This window comes from Lissotriton helveticus, chromosome 9 (genome assembly GCF_964261635.1).
Source record: "Lissotriton helveticus chromosome 9, aLisHel1.1, whole genome shotgun sequence".
Lineage (NCBI taxonomy): Eukaryota > Metazoa > Chordata > Amphibia > Caudata > Salamandridae > Lissotriton > Lissotriton helveticus.
Window position 1 is genome coordinate 1057388670 of NC_136070.1, and position 24055 is coordinate 1057412724.

Below are 24055 nucleotides of genomic sequence, written 5' to 3' on the forward strand. Positions count from 1 at the left end.
TGTCTCTTTTTGATTACGTCAGTTACTGATTCGGAACTATGTAATGTTAACATTTCTAACGCATATGTGTAATATATGTCTTACTTATGACTAAAGGCAATAAAAAAATGATTATTAAAACAAAAACTTTTTTTGTTAACACTATTACAACGTCCTTAGCTATCCAATCGGCTCTTTCCCCCCTTTTCTAACTGTAAATGCCTTGAACCCTTACTTATTCCACCATGGATCCCGGCAATCTAGATACCCTCAGCAGGTCTAAGCTGCTGAAGATTTACACACAGGGGGATGAAGGCAGACAAGAAGGCTACCAACATGGATCTGAAGGTAGCTCAGGGCCAATTATGAGGTAGAAATGTGGCAGGCCACCTCAGGAGAGGAGGCGATGGAGGACAATGAGAAGGGAGGAGCAATGTTTGAGGATTCGGAGAGGGAAACCCCAGAACAGGATGTGGGGGTCCAAGGAGAGATCAAGTCTGCCCCAGCAGATGACATGGAGGCTCCTTATGCTCAGGATGGAGTAGGGAGCAATGTGTCTGCCAGAGGCCTGTCACCCGAGGAGCTAGAGGAGAGGAAGGAGGAGAGGAAACTTAAATAGGAGATAACTAAGCTAAAGAATTCCTTGATATTAAGCTCAAGGAATTCGACATTAAAGATAAGCCAGGCAAGCAGAATCTAATAGTAGTGGGGGTAGGATGCCTGCAGTGTCCAATGGGGAGGCCAGCGTCCGCATACCAAAGGATTTGGGGCCAGATGTAGGTGGCTAAATACCGGTCGGTAACGCCGAAATTCTGTAAATTTCAGCGTTACCGACCGGTATTTAGCCATGTGCGATGTAGGTAAGGAATCAGTAAATAAGGAATCGGTAAATACTGATTCCTTAATACCGATTCCTTATTGCTCTTGCATTTAAGGAATCGGATGTAGGTAGCACTAAAAACAGTGCACCTCAGCCTTAAGGAATCGCTATTTAACACCAACTCCAAGTTGGTGGTAAAAAGCGATTTCCTTACAAAAACAACTTTTTTGGTTTTATTTCTGTGCCATGTGGCACACATCCATGCCCTTAGGGCATGGATGTGTGCCACACGTGCACATTTCAGGGGTGCAACAGGGTTTCCTTTGGACACCCTGGCACCCTTGAAATACCTCCCACTATTAACGATTTGGTAATACCGAATCGCTAATAGTGTATGTCTTCCCAGTCATTCCTATGGGCCTCCTGGCCCATAGGAATGAATTGCTAGGTATTCCTTAATAACGAATCGGTATTAATGTTCCACCCAATACTACCAAGGATGCTTTGAAGGACACTGGTGCCAGTATGACTATGGTAAGGAGTCATCTGGTGTCCCCAGAGCAGAATTTACCCAATGTATTCCAGTAGGTTGTGGTAGCAGACAACTGTGAGGGTCGCTACCCCATCATGGCCCTTGTTCTATTTTAGTTTATTGATTTATATAGTGCTGAATCTCCCCAAGGGGGATCTCTACGCTTAGGACGGGGGGCCTCAGCAAGAGCAAGGGGATCAGAAGAGGTGAGTTTTTAGAAGCTTCCTGAACTGAAACAGCCTCTGACATTTGCGCAGCTGATGGGGCAGCTCATTCCAGAAAGCAGGGGCAAGGTGTGAGAAAGCTCTACTGCCGCTACATGCATTTTTAATTCTAAGGGGGCAGAGGAGTAGCTTGGATCCTGATCTAAGAGGTTGTGAGGGGGTATACTTGATAAGTTTGGCAGAAAGGTAGGAAGGACCCTGCTCATTAAGGGCCTTGAGGACAGTGCAGCCTATCTTAAATTTTACCCGCTTTCTCACAGGGAGCCAGTGGAGTTTTTTGAGGAGGGGAGCAGAAGCTGTTCTAGGTGGAGCGTTTGCTACAAGACGGGCAGCCGAGTTCTGCACAACTTGTAGCTTGTTTAAGGAGGCTTCGTTGGCCGATGAAAACAGAGCATTACAATAATCTAGTCTACTTAGTACCAGAGCTTGCATCAATGTTTTTTTGGTAAAGGAAGGTAGCAGGGGGAAGATCCTTATAAGTAGAATAAGAGTGTAGAAGCAGTGTATTTGAGTGGGGGTGGGGGGTCTCAGGTCTTCTTAAAGTATCTGTGAACCCTGCCATGCCTGTGGACCGTTTGCTAGAGAATGACTTGGAGCACACTATCTGGAAAGAAGTGGAGCTCAGGTCTCACCTGGCCATTTTGGGGGTACGTTAATTGGCTGGTGCTACCACCAGGTCCATGGCTGCCCAGAGTGGGAGTCAAAAAGGTCTGGAACCTGGAAAAATGGCCTAGACAGTTGCCAAACCAAGGAAGGGTAAGAGGACTGAACAGCCAGCCCCTCAGTGCCTGCCAACTGTGGTGGATGAGTAGCAGGATGAGGCCACCCCGGAGCTCAGTAGAGAGGGTATTGTCTACCTTGGTTGAGGGAATGCCCATTCTTGGAGGGCATGAGGCAACAAGCTGAAGCCCAGGCAGCAGTTGATGCCTCTGGTAGTAAGCCTAAGGAACCAGCGCATGTGATGACAAGCGCCCTGGTGGTTCACCAGTGCTACCAGTCATTCCTATTGGAGCTGGCTCATGAAATTCCCCTGGTAGGACATCTGGGCCAGGACGAGAACTTTGCCAGGCTGGTCCCCACTTTTATTGGCGCCAGATGAGATGGTCATTAGATGTGTCCTGCAAGACCTGTGTTACCTGCCAGGTCAGTGGGAAAACAGGACAGAAGCGAAAGGCTCCCATCTCCCTTACCTATTGTTGGCCCACCCTATGAGCGGGTGGGCATCAACACTGTAGGGTCTATGGATTCCAAGACTACTTTTGGTTACAGGCACATCCTGCTTCTGGGGATCATGCCAATAGGTACCCAGATGCCATAACTCTGAGGACTAGAACTGCATTCGCAGTGGTTAGGGTCCTGAGGGGGATTTTTAATAGACTGAGTTTCCCCAAAGAGGTGGCGTCTGACAGGGGCACCAACTGTATGCCGGCCTACAGTCAATGTGGAAGGAATGCGGGGTTACTTATCAGTTCTCCACCATGTATCATCCATAAACCAATGGGCTTGTTGAGAGGTCAAAACAACCCTAAACGGCAAGATCAGGTGGCTGCTCCACCATGTATCATCCACAAACCAATGGGCTTCTTAAGAGGTACAACATGACCCTAAAAGGCAAGATCAGGAGCCTGCCTGGGACTCTGAGGCATAAGTGGAACATATTGTTGACATACCTGCTTTTTGCTTCTTGGGAGGTACTCCAGAAAGGAGTTGGGTTTAGCCTCTTTGAACTTCTGTACGGTCACCAAGTCAGAGGCCCTCTTAGCCTGCTAAAGGAAGAGTGGGAGCAGCCTCCAAGGTAACCTCCCCAGGATTCTAGGGAACTGCATGCTGCCTTCTTGAGCCACATGGCCAAGTTGTGGAAGCTTGTTTTATACCACTTAGAGGCCAGCCAGAAAGTAATGAGGCAGTGGTACGACCAGATGGCAGCCCCTGTGGGCTAACGACCTGGCCAGAAGGTGTGGGTCATGGAACCCGTGGAGCCTGGGGCCCTTCAAGATTATTGGACTAGGCCCCGCAAGATTGTTGAGAGGAAGGGTAAGGCCACCTACTTGGTGGACCTCAAGACCCCCAGACACCCTTTAAGGGTTATCCAGCTCAACTGTCTCAAGCCCCATTTTGAGAGGTCTGAGGTCACCATCTTGTTGGTGACAGATGGAGGTGAGGAGAGTGAACCTCTACCTAACCTCAGACTCTGAAGAGAAGGATAGGTCAGTGGAAGGTTTAAACCCTACCCTGACTTCTGAGCATCAGAGGGACTATCGCCAGGTGTTGGGACAGTTTACCTCTCTATTTTCCCTCACTCCTGGGATTATACACTTGTGCACCCATGAAATTAGCACATGAGACCGTCCCTCTGTCAATAAAAAATTTCCAGGCTGTCAGACAAAGTGAGGGTCAGCCTTAGAGAAGGAGCTTCGAAAATGTTGGAGTTTGGGGCGATTGAACCTTCCAACAGATCCTGGTCCAGCCCTGTGGTGCTGGTACCAAAAGCTACCCCAAAGGGCACTACCCCAGAACTCAGGTTCTGTGTACACTTTATGGGGCTTAACTCAGTCACCAAAGCTGATGCTCATCCTATCCCACAGGTGGATGAGCTAATTGTCAGATTAGGGGCTGCCCATTTCCTATGCACTTTTAACCTCCTGGCAGGATACTGGCAGATTGCCCTAACTGAAGGAGAGATCAGTATTCTCCACCCCAGAGGGCCACTACCAGTTCAGGGTAATGCCCTTAGGCCTAAAGAATGCTGCTGCTACCTTCCAGAGGTTGGTAAATCAAGTCCTGCGTGAGATGGAGGCCTTCAGCAGTGCATGCCTGGACGTCATAGTGGTCTTCAGCAGCAGCTGTAAGGACTGTCTCTTCCACCTTCAGAAAGTGCTTAAGGCCCTGCAGGATGCAGAACTGACTATTAAGGAAAGCAAGTGCTAGATGGAATGGAATGGAATGGAATGGAATGGAATGGAATTGGATTTATAGAGCGCATGGCTGCCCTTGAGCGTCCCAGCGGGGCAGGTGTCTGTGGTACACTTGGGACACCGGGTGGGCATGGGTAAGGTGCAACCCCTCCAGGCCAAGATAGAAGCCATCCTAGTCTGGGAGCCCCCAAAAACTCAGGCAGAGGTGACAGCCTTTTTAGGCCTCACCGGTTACTACAGGAGGTTTGTCAAAGGGTATGGCACAATTGTGGCCCCTTGACTGAACTGACATCAAAGAAACAACCCAGAAATGTGACCTAGACAAAGGCATGCCAGAAAACATTTGACTCCCTTGGGCAAGCCATAGTCACAGTACCTGTGCTCAGGGCCCCTGACGAGTTTAAAAAAAAATTAATGGTGCAAACTGATGCCTCAGAGCATGGCGTAGAGGCAGTACTGTTACAGCTTAATGAGGGGGGCATGGACCAACCAATAGCCTTAATCTCCAGGAGGTTACTACCCCGGGAACAGAGGTAAAGTGGTATTGAGAGGAAAGCCTTTGCTGTGGTCCGGGCTCTGAAGAAGTTGAGACTGTAATAGAGTGTACTATATGTGCACAGGGCCTGTAAATTAAATGCTATTAGTAGACCTGCAGCACTGACTGTGCTACCCACTTAAATAGCCGTTCAAACATGTCTCAGGCCTTTCACTGTAAAGCCAGTACCGGTCGGAACTGAAGCATTTGTCATTGATGCCGAGCCGAATCGACGTCGACTTGGGTACCAACTGCGAGGTTCAACAAAGACAAGGCACCAATTTGAAGACACTGCTACAAAGCTCGACTTCGACACATCGACCAGACTGCATGAGTCGGAACCGACGCATCGAGTCTTCCATGCAATGCTTGCTCCATACAAAGGTACTGTTTCAGCAGGGCCTTTGTGGCTTTTGTATACGACCAGCACTCCATCGCGGTCAGCTTGACTTTTCAGATCTGACCTGGTCCACCACGACCTCAAGTAACCTTTTTGCGCAATTGATTTATAAGCACTGTTTTGGGATTTAATCTAAAAAAAATCATCATAACTCTGTTTCCATTTATTGTATTATGGTTGTTTTTTCAATAATCAAGCTCTATTTTTCTAACTGGGTGTGGATTCTTTTTGTCTGGTGTTTTCACATTTTTACTGTACTAAGGTTTGCACAAATACTTGCACATTAGGTTAAGCTTGCCTGCTCAGTGCAAAGCGCCAGAGGGTGAGCACAGGTTAATTGAGGGAGTGTATCTGACTTATCCTGACTAGAGTGGTGGCCCCACCTTGGACAGGGTGCATACCTCTGCCAACTAGAGACCCCATTTCTAAAATTCCCTATTTGGAGCTAGGTTGTTATCATAAGGTTATCAAGGTTGACGGCATAGATACAACATTTGCAGGCTCATCAAGCTGTGTCGAAAGGGCTGTTTCAAGTCTCCCCCAGTCTAGTTGTTTGGACCAAATGATAGGCTATTTGCGAAAGATGTTGTGTGTACAGCACATTGTGATGTTTGGAAGTCTCAATCCATGGGGTGTTGTTTCCGCACAGAGTTTGAGCAAGGCTAGGTGAGGTTTATTCGTTTGCCAGATGTATGACTTGATCTGGTCATTTATTCAGCAGTGTAGGGATTGTAGGAGCGAGATCCTCAGCATGCTCAGCACATAAGTGTAGCATGGGGTGACCACCATTTTGACTGTTTGCAGGTGAACCCAAAGCAACAAGTGTTGGGTGCTTCACTTCACAAAGTCCAGTTGAATTTGTTCAGTCAATGGTAGAATTTTGGCCTGGGCCATCATATGAATGAATGAATCCAAATTCCTAGGTACTTCATTTAGACAGCTTTCCGGGTAAAGGATATGTTTGATAGGGCGGCCGCCATTGGACGTCATTGGGAGGACCTTGTTCTTCTCCCACATTACCTTACAACCAAAAAATGTCAAAAATTCCTCCAGGACTGTCATCAAGGTCTGTATTAAGGACGCTGGGGAAGAGAGGATGTCATCTTTGTATAGCTTGAGTTTCAGTGGGGGGCAGCTGTGAGAATGGCTTGTATCTGTTCCGGAGTGCGGATCCAGAGGCCAGCGCTTTCAGTGCCATTAGGAAGATCAAAAGGGACAAAGGGGCATCCCTGACGCGTTCCGCGGCAGATAGAGATGGCACAAGAGAAAATGCCATTATTGACCAGAGTGGCTATCAGGGAGTATTAGAGCCAAGAGGTCATCATGATTGAATTTCTTTCAATTCCAATTCGAGCCATGGTACGGAATACGTAGCCCCACACCAACTGTTTAAAGGTCTGTTCTGTATCGAGGGTGAGGGCCAGTCTCCCGTCTGTAGCCAGCCTGGACAGCCACAGTAGGTGGAGTAATGTGCGGAGGTAGTTCAGAGAGGAGCAACCGGGGAGGAAGCCAACTTGATTTTTATGCACCATGTATGAGATCACTACTTTTACGCTGTTGGCCAGAACTTTAGAGAAGATTTTTATATATCAGTATTGATCAGTGGTATTAGACGGTAGCTGGTGCAATGTTGGGGGTCCTTACCGGGCTCCAGTAGAACTGTTATGTAGGCATGGAGAAACTCTGGCTTCAGAGCCACCTCCCCCTTTGATTGGGCCTCTTCAAATAGTTTCCCTAGGAGAGGAAACAAGTATTCTGCTGTGAACTTGTAAAACTCGATCAGTAAGTCATCCTCACCCGGTGCCTTTCGCGAAGAATGCCTTTGTTGAGCCAGCGATTTCAGCAACCGTTATGAATCCATCTAACTGGTTGAGCAGTTCCACTGTTAGAACCAGGAGGTACAGATGTTCCATGAACCCATCTTCCACTGATGTATTAGAAATTCTGAGGTGTAAAGGCAGGCATAGAACAAACAGATTTCTCGTTTATGTCTCCGGGGTGCGAAAGGGTGGCTCCTGATCCATAGCGTTCTGCTGGAATGGTTGCCTGGGCCTGTCCTTGTGTTAGTTGCCAAGTGAGGAGACGCTGTGCTTGTAGATACAGTGTCAGAGGTGTATTAAGGCCTTTTCTGCAGGCAGGAAGAGGAAAGCATTGAAATCGTATTTTTTTTAAAGTCAGGTCCGTAAATGTGCTGCCATTGCATTCTGCTTATAGTGCTCATGTGCTTTCCGGATGTCCCTTTCTCGGTGACTTTGCGTGGCTGTAATTTTGCGGCGTAGTGATGCCAGTACTTCATGATGCTTCTAATGTAGGCTTTGACTGCAACCCAGAAAGTTTGCTGTGTGTGACAGAACATTCGTCAGGGGAAATATAACTCTTGAGGGAGCCTGCAGTTTCCTCTTTTTATTCGATTGCCGATAGTCAATGATGTTCGTTCTCCAAGATATGTCTATATCAGAGTGGAGTCACAGGTCCAGCATTAGTGAGATCGGGTATGGTCCAAATGTTTGTTCTTGCCATTGCCCTATCAAGGATTTTGTGAAGACAGCCCTCTTGGCCAGGAGGAAGTCGATGTGGAGCTCCATTCTGTGAGGGCAAGAGAGGAATGTATAATCCCTGTCCCTGGGGTGATGGAGGCGTCAGGGGTCAACCAGTGAGTGATCAGCAATGAGATCCCGGAGGAAACTTCTGTCAGGCTTAGTTCTAAGATCTGGAGTGGAGGATTAGAGGAAAACTGTATTGATGACTATGTTGCAGTCACCACCGCAGATTAGCGTTGAAGATCAATTGTCCACTAATGATCTGCGTAAGCGGGTGAAGAAGAAGGCTTTAGCAAGGTTGGGAGCATAGATGGAGCCTACCATGAAAAGATCGTCGTACATGGAAAGTGTGGCGAGGATGTAGTGGCTATACGGATCCACCCACAAATGAGTGACTTGGGCTGTTAAGTTTTTATGGATCAGGATTGGCACACCGGTGTTCTATTAGGGCACAGTAGCGTGGGCCAGGGTGTCTGGTTCTGAAACATCTCTAGATGCCAAGAGGACCTGACCTACCCAATCTAATTATAGCTCGACTCCGCTGATGACAGGTGTGTCCCTTGTATAAGTGTGATGTCAGGCTATTTAGACTTTAGGTAAGGTAGCAACTTCATGCGGAGGATGCCATTAACATTTAAAAATCAGATTGACAGGGGTCTGGTCAGCAACATCTCTATTGACTAAATGTTTTAGCAGGAAAGAGTGAGGCATATCGTGGTGGGCACTTCAGCCTAAAGTGGCAGGCTATGAGAATACTTTGAGGCACAGGGGACCCCAGGACAGTAGAGCCAAGTGACCTGCAAAATCTATAAATTCTTCGGGTTACATCAAAAAGTCAGAATAAGTTGAGGGCAGTCTCTACCAACTTAGCTATGGTTTCAGTGGTGAGCAGGATTTGTCCCTCTCTCTTTACCCTTTGGGGTGCAGGTGTTTCCACGTTTCTGCTGGTGTTCCTATCATTTGTGTCTGCTATCCATTTCAACAATGGGAGGGGGGCCCTCGGTCATCATGAGTGAGGAAGCGGAGATCGTAACTGTAGTAGGGATAGAGCCTATGTAGTCTTCTAGCTCTTGGGGATCATTAAATTCTCTGGTGCAGCCTTTCGCATTAGGAGTAGAATCACTGGGTGGAGTAAGCCGTATTGGATTCATTTTTGCTTGGGTCCTGGTTGAAGTGCAAGGAATTTCTTCCACCGAATGTTTGTAGTGTGAAGAAAGTCAGCAGAGATGACAACTTGAGTATTTTTAAAAGAGTACGGACTGTGAGACTTGTTTGCTTGTAAAATAGGATGAACAGGGGTACAGCACAAAAGAAAGACAATGATCAGTCTCGGTTGGGAAGAAAGGGAGTTCAGTCCCAGGAGGAGTCTAGGCAGAGCCAATGCATATGTCTAGCTGGGGTAGGAAGGAAATGCGCAAGAGTTAGGGCAGGAGGTATTCCAAATAATGGCATTCTGATTCCAGTATGCAGTAAATGATGATGTAGTTCCACTTGCTACAGTCCTCGAGATCTGTAATTCTTTTCTGTAGGCCGTAAATCTGGTCCAGTAGGTTGGCGCTGATCCAGTTCCACAAGCTGGTGTTCCGTGTTGTCAAGGCGCAGATTAAGCGTAGACATCTCTGAGCATAAGGATTTAAGTTCCGCCGCTGATTCTGAAGGCGAGTGCTCAAGCAACTTTAAGATGGACTTCATGTACTTGAGTTCCTTCATCAGGGCGTCGAAGGAGGATGACCCATGGTTGTGAGTGGGGAGGTAGCTACTGGGTTAGAAACTGCGCCCTTGACAGTTGTCAAAATTGGGGGAAGTCTTCTTCTTGGACGTTGGATAAAGGGGGGGAGGGGCAATAGAAAGGCATGGACCCGACATGCAGTAGTAATTGAAGGTTCAAGAAATGGAAGTCAGTGGACTTGGAATATCTGAATCTCTTAGTCTCCATCCTGAGGCGTGGAATTAGTGCCCAGGAGGAATGAAGGGGGTGTGAAAAATGGGGAGGCCGTTAATCCACCTGATGAGGGGGCTTGGAGAGGCAGTGTAGTAGACATATTAATCCATCCTTACCCCAAGTGAAAGGAACAAAGTTAAACAGTAGTGTCTGGCAGGGAGTTTGTCTGCTCCAAGATGGCCAGTGTCTGAAAAACGAAAGCAGCTGAGTGTCCCGGAGCGTTGTTAGAAACCACAGAGTACTGGTACTTCCAGGAGATGGTCCGATGTGGGGAGGGCAGTTCACGGGGGCCAGAAGTCAGACTGTAGAGGGAAGTCCATTGTGCACCAATGGCGGCTTGCCAAGCCAGAGCGTCTTGGCAGCACCAACACCTATGGTTGTCCTGCAGTGAGGTGGGAGCACCAGCTTAGTTTTAGAGATGGCTTCAATCGCAAACAGCTGCACAACAGCACCAGCACCTCTGGACCCATCTGCTTCTTAGGAGGATTCAAGCAGTAGCCCTTTCCAAGGAACAGAAGGGATCGATAAGCAGAGCACAGGAGGGCCAAGGCCCTCCTGCAGACCGGGGGCTCACTGGGAGCAAGGAGAAGGTAAGCAAGGTGTCTGCACTCATCCAGTGAGTGGAGGGAGGTCACGGAGAGAAAGCGCTGACAACAGGTCAGCTAGGAAGGATCATGGCATAAGGTAAATGTATTTTGCTAGACAACCAGCCAGGAGCTGTTTAGGAGGCTGCCATCTTTGTGCAGGCCAGTCTCTGCCCCAATAGCCATTTTGCACTGTAGAGAGGCTGGCATTCCAATAGTGAAGCACTTTGTTACATTATAACACCTTAGATGTCTAATTTCAGTTTGGGAACAGCTAGAAAAATGATTCAAGGACTCATTTTCACAGCGATTTAAGGTCCAACTTAATGGTCAAGTTGGATTTTATAAAAACATTGTGAAAATTACACTTTTAGAAAGTTGCCATTTTCTGTTTGAGCCAAATGTGACTTTTTGACAATGTTCAGTGTCGCCAGACTGTTTATGGCTCCCCTGTGCCAAGATATGTACTGTTCCTAGACCATGGAGAAAGGGCTTGGATGTTGGCAGAGGTTTTTCCTCCTTGAGCTTTATGGCATGGGGGCTGTGCCCAGCACGTTGCTGAGCTTCAAATGATACCTACTCGGTCACTGGCAAATGTAGCTCGAACCTAGGCATGCCTCCCTTTTGTCTTTATAGTCTTCTTGTCTCCAACTCTGTGGGATGGGGAGCCACCCAAGAATTGGCTTAGAGAATAACCACAAGAGAGGGTCTGGCCATTATCATAGCCAAACCTCTGGGTGGGCACAGGAAATGCGGCACAGAGGAAGAAAGGTTCTGCAATGTTGGTTTTAGGTAGAGATGGGCACTGTGGGGATAGTTTACAGTAAAACACACAATCTAGCCAATGTTAGACTTAATATTCTGCAGCAGGCCCTAGTTGTCCATCATATTAAGTGCTGCTGAGAGTTACAGGTAGCTGAGCTGTAAATTGCTCTTTTGGAAACGATTTGGAGTCTATCCCTTATTACTAGATGTGGTGGTTTCTTTGGGTCAGCCAAATCTGTAGCATGTTGGACTTCCTCTATTACCCTCAATTTGTAAATGGATTACACTGCCATGCATCTCTTAATTATTTTCAGCGGTATGAAATACGAAATATGTGTGGATTGCTTCTTTAACAAGAGCAACTTGATCTGCTTTCAGGCTGAAACGAAATTCTTCAAATGAGAAAAGACATTAATGGTTTGAAGGCATCATTTGTAAAGCCTTTGAAAGGTCTCCTTCCGCAGGGAAGCAGGTAACACTTCCCATAGTACAAATGGGACCATTTAGTATAAAACTCATAAAATACAATACTGTGGGAACACTAGATCCACTACCTATGCACCCTATATAGTATAAACTATCATTAAATGACCGAGAACACTGGCACAGATCTGAAATCGATAACACAACACAATGGGAATGGAGTGATGAGAATATTGGAATGGTTCAGCAATGTTCACAAACATCTACTTATCACAATCACTTAAGTTATCCCACTCACAATATGTAAAAGGGAGTTCTGCAATCCTGCTGCCAAAATTAAACGGTTCTGCAATAAACCTTTATTTTTGCAACTTTAATGTTCATTGTTGGACTTGGCCCTGTCTGCCGGGTCACTCCAATACTGTTTGCCTTCACCTCTCCTGTTTTCTGTACCAGATGCAGTTGGCTCTCAGGATTCTATAGACTTCACCACTGCTAACTAGTGCTTGTGCTCTCCCCTCTAACCATGGAAAAATTGGCTTATACCCAATTGGCACATTTAATTTACTGATACGTCCCTAATAAAGTGGTACTGCATGTACCGAGGGCCTATAAAATAAATTATACCAGTAGCTTGCAGCACTTATTGTGCCTCCCACTTGAGTAGCCTTTAGAATCATGTCTCTGGTCTACCACAGCAGCCTATATGCAGTTTTAAATCTTTTGCTAGGCCTAAACCTTCCTTTTTAATACATGAAAGCCTCTAGGATAGGCCTTAAACAGCTCAGGCCAGAGAGCGGGGTACATTAAAAAAGCTGGGCATGTACTGGTAGTAAAAAACTCTCAAATTAGTTTTTCACTATTGTAAAGCCTACCTCTCACATATGATATTATTGGGCAACCTTATTAGATACAATAAGTGCTAACATTTGATTGGGAGCAGGAAGGTATGTCATGTTTTGTGTCTGAGGCATTCTAATTTAAACCCCTATTTGAAGTCGGATTTTAAGCCCAATTCTGAAAATGCCACTTTGAGAAAGTAGGCAGTTTAGTGTCCTAACAATTTGGTGCCTGCAGTCTACTCCCTGGATCATATGACTAAATGTAGTTGGCAGTTGGCCTTTATGTATGCCTCCAACACAATAGAGGGGCTTGTTTTGGCAGGATGGGCCATCCTGATTTTTTTAAGCAAGTAAATGCTTTACTATATGATTAGTTACAATCTTCACAATAATAAAGTACCATTAAAATCTGCAATGTATTAAAATTGCAAATTCACATTCACATAGTGCAGAAAGGACATGCACAAAATTAACTCTGGAGTGCCATTTTTAAAGCAGCATGTTGAGTTTCACTGCCTGTTTGATGCCACCTAGTGCAGAGCAGAGGAGTGATTTGCCAGGTTAAACCTGAGACATGGATATTATGACCACATTTGAGTTCAAGCCAAAGTGCAACGTGCTGAGGTGTAAAGGAACAACCAACCAGTGTCACTCTAAGACATGTCTGGGTTGTTAAAGTGCAAAGATAGTTTTAAAGTGCAGATGTTATGGCTACATGTTAAATTCCACCTTCCGTTTCAAATCAGCTAATGTGATATTTAAAAAGGATATGGTGCAAGATTAGATCTAGAATGCAAGTGTTGTAACAGCATATAGTTTTTTCATCAATCATAGAAAATGCCTTGTTGGTAGTTGTCCCAACGTTCAGGAAGTAAGTGGGATAATAGTATTTCGAGTTCAGTCCAGAATGAAGGATGTCTTGACATGGTCAATTCCAACCAGAAAATTCTAGTGGTAGCAGAATTCAAGTGTTGCATCAGAGGTGTGAAGCGGTCGCCTGTCACACTTGCACTTCAATGACACAGCCTAATCTCTTAGACAAAGAACTACACATTAGACTATTGCACCTGCAGACAGACGGGATCATGAAAGAGAGGCAGGACTTTCCAGACACTTCTGCAGTCTCCAGAAGATTTTTCCACTATAACAAGTGGGCACAAGGTATAAAAATGGGACCCTCGGACCCACTCTTCAGTGCTCTTCTGGACCTGTGGATACCACAGACGAAGGGCAGCCCAGCTGCCAGAGGGCTGCCCTGCTAGTTGAGACCTGCCCTGCTGTCTGAGAACGACTGAGCTACATCCTTCATCCCAAGCTACTCGAGTGATTCCAGGGGCAAGTTAGCTGCTCTCCTCTTCTGAGCTACAGGCACACAAGTTCCAGAGGCCTCCCTGCAACTGCTTAGCTGACCTGCTGCACTTGACATATCTGGACCTGCCTGAGCACTGGGGATCTCTGTTGGAGTGAGTTCTTAATCCCCAAAAGTTGCCTGCCAGGCCCTGGACCCTTGATGTGGAATCAGTTAACCTGGACCTAAGCAAAGGAAAAATCCTTAAGTTTTGTGCTCTTTGCAACAAACGGGCCAGTTCGTGCCAGGATCTTGCCACCGGCACCCACTGCCAACGCTAAGCTCAGGTGAACCCGACTCTTTGCACCACAGTAAACATCAGTGACGACTCACAATACAAGATCTGCACGACATGCTACAGCATCGAATGCCGACACGATCTTTGCGCTACAGTAATAACCATTCACGATCCCGGGCCTGCTTTTCGTGCTACAGTGATGACCATCCACAATGCACTTAGTGTTCCTTGCGGCCTCCTCCACTCTGAAATGGCCTCTTCGGGCAGTACTTTAGAGGTACCTTTTGCCGCGGGGCTATCCTGGTCCCTGAATCTTGTCCCCGCACCATCGGGGTTGGCCGAAATTTTGAGTTTCACATAGCCTCACACAACCAGATAATCGTGAGTGCTTTTAGGCACTATACTTACCTTAAATCTTTAAAATTGCATTTCTCTATTTTACTGATTGGGTTTTTGTTGTTTTGGTGTCAAATAATTTATTACATTTTACTCTATTTTTCTTGTGTTGAATTTTCACTCTACTACTATTTAAGTGCTGCATAAATACTTTACAGATTGCTTCTAAGTTAAGCCTGAGTGATGTTGTGCCAAGCAACCAGGGGATAAAGCCCAGGTTAATTTTTTAACTTTTGTGGTTCATCTTGATACGGACTTTGGTAGTTGCTTGAGCACGGAGCACATTCCCCTCAACCAACAACCCAATTTCTCACATTTGTGAACAATGAAAACAAGCTAAAACAAAACAAGAACAAGGACATTTGACAATACAGTGTACTTTCAACGTAAAAAGAAAAGCTAGAGTCTTGATATTAAGGTAAGGTGGCAGAGAAGGTAAGGCTATCTATAGGTTTAGTAGTAGGTGCTGCTGATACCACTGAGGCTCCAGGTACATGGCTCGTCACTCGGTAGGGGGAACAATCTTGATATGAGGAGCACCCATAGCTTGACCCAATGTAGCAGGCACATAGCTCTAAATCACACAGGCCTCTCTTAATCTGTCTAGTTGTATTGTCAACCAGTTGCTGGTGTCACATTCTCTGAGAGCACCACTTCCCTCACTAAAGAGTCTCAGGAGTCAGATTTCTAACCCCTTGGCACAGCGACTTAGCCAATGTGCCAATACAAATTAGAAACCTAGCTGGGCTACAATATAGACACAACTCACTGAGCAATACTGCACAGGATGTATTTCCTGGTAACGATCAGTCCCACAAGGCGAGTTCAGTGACACAGTGGAACTCTTAACCCGCTTTTGTTAACAAATATTACCTGAAGAATGACTATAAGATATAGGACTTGTACTTTAAAACGTTTATTGTAAGATCGTCACCTAGTGCATACAATGTGAATGGTACTGACAAAGAATATGAAAAGCAATGCATCGAAACACATTTAGCTATTTCTTATCACAGCTTGTTCGAGGCTGGAACATAAACAGCGAATGGCTGATTGCCACTTCTTGATGCCATCGCTTCCATCTGAAGTTGATGCTGCAAAACTGGGAAAGACTCTGTCTTGATAGCTCTGGCGCAAAGTTCCTCTCAAAAATCTGTTACAATACCTGGGTTTTATAGTATCTGAATATCAATCTTATTTTATGTTTTGAAAGCAATAATGGGACTGCCAGACACCAAAGCAGCAATAAGACATAACAATCAGGGCAGCAAAAGAGTAATTTCAATTATAATCAAAACCTTCACACTTTCTATGAAAGAAATAGAAGAGTCAGAATACATGAACGAATAGAAATAGTAGAGTCACAACATCGGTCCATTTAAAAACAATTAACATAAGCCGGTGAAACAAGATGCTGGAGGGAAAGTCCAGCTTAAATAACCTGGTCCTGGGAGTTGGATCAGGACACAATGTCAATCAGAGCCAGAAGATCGTTTAACTTTACAGATCCAGACAATAAAGCTAGGATAAAATTTCTCTACTGAGAGGGGTTTCTGAGAAAAACATCCCTTGCCCTTTTCCCAGAGTTCATTCAGCTGGCCAGTGCCTACATGCCAGATAGCCAGGAATTCTTGCATGGAAGGAAGGAACAGGAGTATTAAATGAATGCTCTTAAATAGCTGATAACTCCCTACAACTGAAATTGTTCTAAGGCAGGACTGAACTGTTTTTTAACTAAAGGTTGCATGGCCCCCCAGAATCTATAGGTACCCAAAAGAAACCCTGGAAGCTGTCACTAATATCAATAACGTAAACGCCACATTTACGACTGAGCCTCATCACAATTAGCAGCTGCCAAAAGCAAATTTTTCCAAATCATTAACCTAAATCCGTTTATTCCTTTATACACTCAAAGTAATAGTTCTTGGTTGTGATAGCTACTATCAATATTAGAAGTGAGTATTGTAAACACGCCTAAGTGGGTTTTCTTGGATGCATGTGATGTATTTAAATAGTCCAGAATTATCCTGTCTTTGGCCTCAAATGAATATTCGAAATCTGATGCTACCACAGCCTGAGAACCTGATCTTTTTGCTTATCTAACCCTTTCTTTGGAAGACTGAACCTATGTCTGCTAGCAAAACCTCATTTTAAACATCACACAAAGAGAGAAATTTGTGGTACATATGCAAACTTCGAAACTACATCCCTCCTCACCTACAGAACTTCAACTGCCTTTCAATCCTCATATTCTATTAAGACAAGCGCCTCAAGATCCCTTCAGCTACATTACAATCTGAGTGCAGAGATTTAGGGGTACTGGTATTAGTAATGTTGGTCCTTTGTTGCCTGCAAACTCTTGAATCTAATGAGAATCAATTCACGATCAAAGGTAGAAGCAGTGATACTTGTGTACACATTAGTTATCTCAATAATCTCAATAATCAATCACTCATATGGTCCATTTGTGTTCCCTGTCAATATATTTCCAAAGAAAGAATTTGCTCTAATGTTATCTCTCCTATGGACACTAATACTAATGCGATTAGCATTCACAATGTGAATGCAATTTTGCAATTGTTAAAACATTGTATACGAGGAGAACATTACACAGCTTATACATAAAAGAAAAAGAGCTTCAATCTTTCAAAAAAGACCTACATAATTTAGAACCAACTGACATACCACCTAGTCTCAAGGAGGTTATGCGGAGAAAAATGCTAAGCATGACCCAAACAACATCACAAATAGGAAACAGGGGATTTGCACTCTTCATCGTAAACAAATGATTTGGGATGGTGGTTAAAGAGGAGGCAAATGTCTAGCGAATAATTTAATAATCAATGTCGAGCGTCAAGATCACTCCAGGATGTTACCAACATCCTTTGAGACAATAATGACTATTTACAAGTTTGATTTTAAACATTCTCCTAATATAACACAACCATACCCCTGAGAGATATACAGCCATCAAGGTTATCAGATGAGGAAAGCATTAGTGCACTAAGGTGGGTCTAAATGCTCAGAGGACTAACGCAATCATTCCAAGAATCTATGTTTGACCAAAATGGTCATAAGTTTGAAATCTGGTGGGGACAACTTTCCTTTCACCCTTCCGAGTTCAATAAAATGTGCCCAGATGCCCTAAAGTGTGGACCTGTGCTTTGAAAATACATATGTTGGGCTGTTAAGCAATGAATTAAAGGAGATGAAAAAGAATAAAGTTGTTATAAAATATTTCAGTTGGAGAAAAGCACTAGTTTTGATGGTTTCTCTAACAAATTGCAGACAGAGTTACCAAAGAAACATTACCAAGCGTACAATACTTTTATTCCCTAATTCACTAGAAACAAATGGGACCAAGCTATTTCAAGAGCAATGAAAAGTAAGTTGCCTGGTCAGAGAAGCTGAAATGCATAATGTTCTAAGAGCACGTGAAAAGAATCTTTCTACACAATACTAAATTAGAATTGGTGAAGGACTCAAACAGCACTGGCGTAAGCTAAAATTGGGAAGTTAAATAGGTTCAATCAGTTGTATCTTAAGTTCATTACACATGAGATGCCCCTTTTCCTTTGTTTCTAGCATGCAGTGTGAGATTAATATTTGGTGCAAACGTGTTTCAACAATGGCAATTCATCTGGTCTCATTGCAAAGATGCAAAGAAAAAGTTACTTACCTTTGGTAACGATATATCTGTAAGAGACATATATTAGTTATAGATGTCTTACCTTTGAATTACCCCAGGAGTCAGACTGGATCCTGAGAACTTTTTTTCAGCAGTACCCCTGCACGTCGGTAAGTGGCATCAGTCGACTCCATACTCGTCATCGCCATGCTGATGTTACAGTATATAGTTAGATGCCGCCCCTGCGTGCTGACGTAAGTTCTTTTACATGACATTCCACCCCAGAAATGCAGAGCCATGCATGACACTGACCTCTGGTACACAAAACTAGGGCCCTGAAAGGGAGTCCCTTACTCTCGAAGTCTGTGCGCAGAATGGGAAGGATGGGTGGTGCGGTAAGGAATCTATAACTAATATATGTCTCTTACAGATATCGTTACCGAAGGTAAGTACCTTGTTCATGTGAAAGAGACTATTAGTTATAGATTCCTTACCTTAGAATAGATACCACAGCAATACCAAGCGTGGAGGTGGATCTGCAAACTAAGTTAACACCCGAAAGTCCTGGAGAACCGGACGGCCAAACAAGTCATCACTCCGGACCGGACTATCCAGGCAATAACGTTAAGTGAACGTGTGCAGTGATGCCCACCTAGCTGCCTGGCAGATGTCACTGAGGGGGACTCCACATCCCAAAGCAGTAGTGGCTTGTGTCGCCCTGGTGGAATGGGTGCGCAGCCCTACCGAAAGATTCTTTTTCAATCAGGAATAAAAAAAAAATGTTATGCAAAGGATGACCCATCGACAGATGGTCCTTTTTTGCACGGCCCGACCTTTCTTGGCACCCACATAGCCAACAAAGAGTTGATCGTCCACCCGGAATTGTATTGTACAATCCAGATAAAATGTTAACGCACATTTTAGATCCACAGTGGAGTCTCTCCGTGGAATGATGCAGGCGGAAAGAAGGTGGGCAAAGTGATGGTCTGTTCTATATGGAAAGAGGTAACCACTTTGGGTAGAAAAGAAGGCCTAGTTAGGATAACGTTGTCCGGATGGACAGCAAGGAAAAGAGGCTTGGAAAATAGAGCCTGAAGCTCACTCACCCTGCGAGCAGAGGTGACGGCAACCAGAAAGGCAGTTTTAAGAGTCAGGAGTCTGAGAGGACAATTATGTACTGGCTCGAAAGGAGCGCACATAAGGTAAGTCAAGACCAGGTTCAAGTCTCACTGAGGCATTACAAAAGGAATAGGAGGTAAAAGGTGTGTAATGCCCTTAAGAAACCTATTTACAATAGGGGACTTGAAAAGAGAAGCCTGATCAGGAAGGCGAAGAAAGGACAAAATGGCCGAAATAAAGCCTTTAAGGGTGCCCAGAGCAGAACCCTGCTGGGCCAAAGGAAGGATGAAGAGGAGAACCTCAGAAAGAGGGGCAAAAAGGGGATTCACACCATTTGCTGCACACCATGCCACAAATTTGCTCCATCTGCAGTCGTATACTGTTTTGGTAGAGGGACGCCTGGCTGCCAAAATAACATTACAGACTTTGGGACGAAGGTCAAAGGCTGTCAACTGTCTCTGTTCAATCTCCATGCAAGGAGTTGGAGGCTGGACAGGTTTGGGTGGAGGACCGTCCCCTGCTGCTGCGAAAGAAGATCCTCCCTAAGAGGCAGTCTGATCGGAGGCCATGTTCAAGAGCTCGGGATACCATGCTCTGTGTGCCCAGTCTGGAGCCACAAGAATGACTTGGGCCAGTTGCGCCTGATCTTCTTCAGCACTTTGGGTAGAAGTGGTATAGGCGGTAAGGCTTATAGAAGACCGCAACTCCACTCGCGACAGAAAGCGTCACAGAGCGAGTGCCACCTTGGAAACTCCAACGCACAGAACTGCTGACATTGCGCGTTCTCTTCGGTGGCGAACAGATATAACCAAGGCTCTCCCCACTGCTGAAAGATATCTTGCACCACCTCCGAGTGAAGATGCCATTCGTAATCCATCATGCACCGGCAGCTGAGTTTGTCCGCCCTGGCGTTCAGGGAACCTGCCAGTTGTTGAACCACCAGGGATATGCCCTGATGTTCTAGCCACTTCCAGAAGCAAACGGCCTCTTGGCATAGGGTCCAAGACCCCACCCCGCCCTGTTTGTTGCAGTACCACATTGCGAAGGTATTGTCCCTGAACACCTGCACTACTCTTCCTGTGAAAGAAGGAAGGAATGCCTTCGGTGCTAGACAAATCGCCTGGAGCTCCAGAAGGTTGATGTGGAGCCCAGACTCCGCCGGAGACTAGAGACCTCTGATTTCCATCCCTCCCATGTGGCCACCCCATCTCAGAAGTGACGCATCTGTCACCACTGTGCACTCCGGTTGGGGAAGGGAGAGGGAGCTGCCGTTGACCCAATCCTGGTTCGTGAGCCACCACTGCAACTGATGTGCAGTCCCCTCCGAGATCTGGACGACATTGGAAACAAAGCCCTCATGCTGTGCGCACTGGAACTTCAGGTCCCACTGCAGAACCCACATATGCCACCTGGCATGATCCACCCGCAGGATGTAGGAGGCCATGAGGCCCAGCAGGCACAGGGTCATTCTCACCAAAATCCAGGATAGAGGCTAGAACATTGGTATCATAGCCCGAATATCCCGGACTCGCTGCTCTGGAGGTTAGGCCCGAACTGCGCCGGGTCCAGAACCGTTCAGATGAAAAGGAGCTTCTGAGAGGGGATCAAGTGCGACTTCGGCATGTTGACTGCGAACCCCAGCGAATGCAGGAGGTCCGCCGTAGTCTAGAGGTGGGAAACAACAGCCTGGGGCGAGCACACCTTCAGCAACCAGTTGTCGAGATAGGGGAAGACTGGAACCCCTGATCTGCGCAGATGAGCTGCGATCACCGCCATCACTTTCATGAACACCCGAAGGGCACTGTTAAGGCCAAGGGGGAGCACGGTAAACTGGAAATGCTCATGGCCAACCGTGAACCATAGGTAACGCCAGTGGGCAGGCAAGACGGGGATGTGAAAGTAAGTGTCCTGTAAGTCCAACGCTACCATCCAGTCTTCAGGGTCGAGGGCAGGCAAGACCTGAGCCAAGGTTAGCATTTTGAACTTCTCCTTCCAGAGGAAGTGGTTGACATCCGTAAGGTCTAAGGACACATGCATTTGTCCTTCTTGGGTACCAGGAAATAGTGGGAGTAGCAACCATAACCTACTTTTGGGACAGGGACTCACTCGATACCACCCTTTGCCAAGAGAGCCCTAACTTCCTGACGGAGAAGGGTATTGGTGTCATCAAGGGAGGGTTAGTCTTGGAGGAGAGGGATTAGCCCCTTCGGACTATCTGCAAAACCCACCTGTCCAACGTGATGTTGTGCCAGTGTGGGAGGTGATAGCGGATCCTGCCACCCACTGGCAACTGATGGCCCTGAAAGGTCGGACTAGGAAGGTTTGGAGGCAGCTACAGAGGAGGCACTGGTGGACTGGCCTGTCCCCTGGCTCGCAGACCCACGGCACTGGGTCCCACGTCCCTGGCCGCGCAGAGGCAGGGTAGCTTGCGCCGGCCTGGGGCCCTAGGGGGAAAGTGATGGGGCATCCCTTCTGTAGCCATGAAAGAGGAGAAAGCCAGACTGAACAGAGTGAGAGGTGGCAGCGAGGCCCAAGGATCTGGCCATAGCTCTAGAGTCCTTAAAGCGCTCAAGCTCATCGTCCGCCTTGTCGCCAAACAGGCAACGGACATCAAAGGGTATGTGCAAAAGTGTTTATTGAACATCCCCAGACAAGCCAGTAGACAGGAGCCAGGCGTAGCGCCTAAAGGCTACTGAAGTAAAAATCGTTCTACCCAGTGAGTCGGCGGTTTACAGCCCACATCGGATGGCAAAACATTACTGCGTTTCTACCCTCAGCGACCGCACAGGAGAGTACAGCCCGGGCCTCCTCTGGGGAATTGTGCCAGCACTTGCGCAACTGTGTCCCACACAGAGTGTGTGTACCGGCCCAAGAGACATGTGGTGTTCACCGACTGCAGTCCTAAGCTGGTGGAAGAAAACATCTTCCCAAGATGGTCCAGCTTCTTGGGTTCTCTATCTGGGGGAGCAGTAGGGAACGCACCTTTGGATGTCGAGGCTTGGACCGCCAAGCTCTCGGGGGTAGGGTGTTGGGAGAGGAAAATTGGGTCGCCCGGGGCTGGACAGTGGTGTCGGACAATCATCCTGTCCACAGGAGCCCCTGTGCTGGGCTTAGACCAAGAGCCCAAAAGGACGTCTATGAGGGCGTCATTGAACGGCAGCAGGGGCTCCGAAGAAGCCGCTGCCGGCTGAAGGACCTTAGTCAGGAGGGTAGTCCTTTTTGTCACCGTAGGAAGCTCAAAGCCCAAGGCCTCAGCCACCATACACAACACCACAGCATAGGACACTCCCTCCTCCGTGGCCAAGCTGGGGAGAGAAGGCATACCACTGTCTGGGAAGGTATCCAGTCCTCTGGCCTCACCCAACTCATCTCTCCAGTCTGGCTTTTCTAGCTGGTCTGCCAGAAGGTCAACAGACCTCTCCCAGTCCTCCTCACCCTCCCCTGTCTGCCATTCAGGTTGAAAAGGAACGCCAGGGTACAACAGTGGCACAAAAGTACCAGCCGGCGCCAGTACCGGTGTCAGTCGACGCGGTCTGCCTCCGTGTCCAAGTCGAGGGGGCGGCCGGGGTAGACGCCAGCCAGGGACAAAACCAGCATCGGATGTGGCGGAGGCATCGTCAGAGGAATCGTGCCGGGGGAGGTGTTGTGAGGTCGACCAGCACCAATCTGGATCCAGGCCTGGATCCCTGAGGGCCCTGCGGTGCTGAGGCAGGAGCCGCTGGCATCGAAGGCCTAGATCCCCCAGCCGAGTCTGCGGAGCCTGACGGCGCACCCCGTGAGTCGGGTTGCCCAAAGATGAAGTGGAAGGCTTCGTAAAATGCACGAAACTGGGCAGGTGACGCTCCGGCTTCCGGGAAGGAAGGGAGGCTCGGACCCGTCCCAGCAGGCTCTGCGGGCGAAGCTGAAGGACGACGACCTTCTGTGTCCCACGTCACATCGGCCGATGGACGGGGAGAAGGTGAAGAGCGACGGTGCTTCTTCCCCTTCCTCTTGTGCTTCGACTTACTCGATGATGGAGACTTCGAGAAGGACTGACGGTGATGACTCTGCGACCGGTCCCGGGACCTCCATCTCGACGGGGACCTCGAGCGTCGCAGAGCTGACTGCCGGGCCTCCAGAAGCATTCGTGACCGCTCCCGCAAAGACTGTCTGAGTACAACCTCAGGTCACGCTCCAGGCACCAGAGGCACACGAGGCGCTAGTCCATGACCGACACCAACTTGTGACAGGAGTGACAAAGCTTGAAGCCGGTCCAAGGACAGGACATCCCTATGTGCACCAGGAATTAAACGAATCAAAAAAGATGTCGACAAAAGTCGAAAAGGAGCTAGTCAAAAAATTACTACAGGTACCGCTCTCTCCGGATCTGCGCTGGCTAGCGCGGAAAAAGAAAGAACTGACGTCAGCGTGCAGGGGCAACGTCTAAGTAGATTCTGCGACGTCACCACGGCGATCACGAAGCAGAAAATGAAAGCTTAGTTGACCGACGCGCAGGGGTACTGCTGAGAAAAAAATCTCCAGATCCAGTCTGACGCCTGGGGGTAATTCTAAGGTAAGGAATCTATAACTAATAGTCTCTTACAGATATGCCTAATTTTTTGCTTTTTTACTATTTGTTCTTTCTCATTTACTCTTAAGTTTTTATTCATTCCTCTCTAAAGCTTAATTTGATAACCATCATAATTAACCAATGGTTTTGTTATTCTTAATTTCGGAAAAGGGATAGGAAATCAAGTTTCATAAAGAAGTTATGAAATTGTATATCTTAGAATTAATTTACCCAAATATGGTTATAGTGAGTATCTGATCTTGGTAATTGCTGTCT

At 46.8% G+C, this 24055-nt stretch overlaps 1 protein-coding gene across 4 annotated transcripts in view; it reads right to left on the bottom strand.

Annotated features, from left to right (window-relative positions):
- Positions 1-24055, bottom strand: part of ATG7 (autophagy related 7) — a 1226522-nt gene that overhangs the window by 568711 nt on the left and 633756 nt on the right. The gene's annotated exons all lie outside the window — the stretch shown is intronic.